This window comes from Desmodus rotundus, chromosome 5 (genome assembly GCF_022682495.2).
Source record: "Desmodus rotundus isolate HL8 chromosome 5, HLdesRot8A.1, whole genome shotgun sequence".
In the NCBI taxonomy this organism is placed as follows: Eukaryota; Metazoa; Chordata; class Mammalia; order Chiroptera; family Phyllostomidae; genus Desmodus; species Desmodus rotundus.
Window position 1 is genome coordinate 108164880 of NC_071391.1, and position 3770 is coordinate 108168649.

A 3770-nucleotide genomic window follows, 5' to 3' on the forward strand; every position below is an offset into this window, starting at 1 on the left:
TGATTAAGTGCCACTTCTTTTCTTTCCCACTCACCCCTGCTTCTTTTTATGATGGAATTTACCACACAAACTCCAAATTCTTCATTTACTGCCTATGCAGGGATGGCAGGCATTAGAGCTCCATTTGGTTCATTTGCGCTATAAAGCTCTGAATTACTTTGTGCCCAGCAATCTCAGGACACATGAATAGAAACTAAACCAGCATCCTGGGGGACATAAACCTGGTCACACAGTGTCCATTCCAAACAGGTTAGTCACATCCTTGACGTTTTCTCCTGACACTCTGATGAGTTGTTGCAGCGCAGCCCGCCATCAGAATACAGAATGACTTCTTTTTAGCAATTACGTTTTTCCTAAACAGGCTCTAGATGGAGATATTCATCTACTGTTCTTTGGTTTGCAAAAGTTGAGGTGAACAATAAACTCAACAACAGAAAAAGTAAATTAAAATTATTCTTCATGTTTAACTTTCTCAAAGACTCATAGAAATGATTTAAAATATTACTTAAGGCAGATAAGATATGAAAAATATTTTTGAATTGTTAATCCAGATAATTTATTAAAGTGGGAGACTGCTGCATGTTACCTCTTTCCACATATATATCTTCTAAATAAGATACAAATCAATTGCCTTTTTATAGGGAATAGATTTAATCAGAAATACAAAGGAGTTCCAACATTTCCATTTCTTTTTTAAAATCTGCACTTTGTAAACAACAATGGGGAATAACAAAGTCAATCCATAATAGAAAAAAGGCAAAATTTGCAAATGTTCTTGCATAGATTTTAACATTTAGGTAAGGCTTAAAGAATTATTATTATTATTTTATTATTATTACAGAATAATCGCGTGCATCACTTTCCCAGTTAATGGGCTATTCTGTACCCTGAGTACGTAAGTTTGGAGAAGGAAAACTAATACGGATCCCAGAGAGAGACATGGGGCGATGCAAGAACTAATGAACTCCTGGCACAACAGACAACCATTAACATCTCCGAGGTTCTCTTTTTTCCGCTGTCAAAAGAGGAACATTTTTCCAGCTGTACTTATCTAGCGGACTAAAGTAAGCAAAACCCGGATTGTGACGGAGGGTAGGCGCGGCGGGGTGGGGGCCGAGGAGGGCGGGCCCCGCCGACCCGGCCCCTGCTTGGCACCGCAGGATGGGCCGCAGGCGCTTCCTCTGGCTCTGGGCGCTGCTTGCGGCTGCCAGCACCGGGTACCTCCTGTGCTGGCTCTCGGGAGCTTCGGGAAGCCGGAGCTCGGAGCCTGAGCAGCCCCGGGCCTGCACGCGCCGTCTGGCTGCGGCCCTGCAGCTGCGGCCACGCTTCCAGCAGCTGTTCAACCTCTCCACCCCGGTGCTGCTGTGGGGCGGCCTCCTGACCCCGGAGCTCTGGGCTGATCTGCGCCGGCTCCGAGGCCCCTACAGCTGGCACAACCTCTCTCAGGAAGCCATCGCCTCCACCCTGCGCCTGCTGAACAGCTCGGAGAGCGCGGAGCTGTGGGCTGCGCCCCAGAAGCCTCCGCTGCCCTGCGTGCGGTGTGCGGTGGTTGCCAACGGAGGTGTGTTGAGGGGCTCCCGCCAGGGCCGCCACATCGACGCCCACGACTACGTCTTCAGACTCAATGGTGCTGTGATCAGAGGCTTCGAGAAGGACGTGGGCACCAAGACCTCCTTCTACGGCTTCACTGTGAACACGATGAAGAACTCCCTCAACAACTACAGGGACCAGGGCTTCCTCTCAGTGCCACAAGGCCCAGACGTGCACTATATCTTCATCCCTACAAGCATCCGCGACTACGTGATGCTGCAATCAGCCATTCTGGGTGTGCCTGTCCCAGAGGGTCTAGACAAAGGCGACGTGCCTCAGGCCTATTTTGGACCAGATGCCCCCGCCGGTAAATTCAAGCTACTACATCCAAACTTCATCCACTACCTGACAGAGAGGTTTTTGAATTCGAGCCGTATTAACAGAGGTGCTAAAGACATATACATACCCAGTACTGGGGCCCTGGTCCTGCTGACGGCTTTGCATACCTGTGACGAGGTTAGTGCCTATGGATTTATCACAGAAAATTACCAGAAATTTTCTAACCACTATTTTGACAAAAAAAAGGAGCCACTGAAATTTTATGCAAACCATGATCTGCGTCTCGAGGCGACTCTGTGGAAAGACTTGCACCAGGCTGGCATCATGCAGCTGTACCAGCGCTGACCCTGACCCCCATGAGCCCTTCACTTCTTGCAAAACCTTGTCTCTCATCCTCTCAGGGGCCAAAACCTTTTTCTTTTCTTCTTTTAAAATTACCTCCCCTCTACCTTCCCCCACTTCCCAAAGGGGAATAGGCAAGTAGGTTCACAACTCTTACCAAAGTGAAACAACGGATCTTGCATCTGACTCTTCCAAAACAACCCCCTTCTGGATCTAGGACATTCCAACCTTAGCCAAAGAAAAATAACCTGCTTTGTTGGATTTGTTCTAAAATGAACGTAACACTCCCAAGAAGATAGGATGTACCCTTGGCTGGCAGAGGCAGTCATACCTCAGAGTTGAGCATCCTGAAGCATTTGGTATCCTGATATTTTAGGAACGTCGGACCAGCCATTCCAGACCTATCACTTAACCAAGATCAAGCAGCAGTACAGACAAATGTGCAATGCCTAGCCCCAAATCTCCCTTTGGCTATGTCAAGATTTCACAGAACACTCCAAATCAAGCCTCCAGCAGTTTAAGGATAAGTCTTAAGGATATTTCTATAAGATGTTCATTGTCTGAGAGTGATCAGTTTGCTTCTGTCTCATGGGGAGTGGAGCCTTGTCTGATAAAGTGGGAGCACAAAAAAGAAGCAGAAAGACAATGTAATTTGAGGTTAAATAATTACATGAATGACAAGTAATCATTTGTCTTTTTTTTTTCTTTTCTTTTTGAATTAGGGATGTAGAGAAAACATGTAAAATGCAGGGTGAAGTGTGAAAATCACTCTTAGAATTCAAGAATTTGGTGAGGTAGACTGAGGGTTGACAGGGGAGGGAGTTGGAGGACTGGGTGAAAAAGGTGAAGGGATTAAGAAGTACGATTGAAAGGTACATGATAGTCACAGAGACATACATTATAGCATAGGGAATATAGTCAATAGAATTGCGATAACAATGTATGGGGCCAGGTGCATACTTGAAATATCAGGGGGAACCACTCTATAAAATACTATGCTGTACATCTAAAACTAATATAGAATAATATTGAATATAAACTAATTGAAGAAAAATCCAAAAAATGAACAAAAGAATCAGGTGAGGTTTCTGGGTGTTTAATGGAGGCGTCAGTAATACTGAAGACTGCCTACCATGGAAGTAAATTCCATTACAGACTTATTACCATCTTGTTACAAAAAAACCAAACCCACTAATGGATGAGTAATGAACCTCTGGTCAAGTCAAAATGTCAATGAATTTAAACTGAGGTAGCTGATAATCAGTTTAATGGTTTTAGACAGATTAGAACTGTACCTTCTGGGCTTTTATTGAGACTTGATTATTTCCCAGACTGGTTTAAGGAAATCTCATCCAACATATTATCACCATACAGCCCCATTTCACCAAGACCTGTGATTTAATGTCTTGGTAACTTGAAGCTTAGGAGAGTCTATTCTACTACACCAGGTGTTTAGCTGACAAGAAACTTTCCAAGTGAGCATTTGCCTTGGAAAATTCACCAAGGATCAGCATCTGGCCTTCAGTTCTGTAGTTTTGGAAGATGGAGTTTATCAACAT

General features: G+C 44.6%; 1 pseudogene; it reads left to right on the plus strand.

The window, feature by feature from the left end:
* The first annotated feature begins 1161 nt into the window (after window positions 1–1161).
* Window positions 1162–2214, plus strand: LOC112302947 (alpha-N-acetylgalactosaminide alpha-2,6-sialyltransferase 2 pseudogene; annotated as a pseudogene).
* The last annotated feature ends 1556 nt before the right edge of the window (window positions 2215–3770 follow it).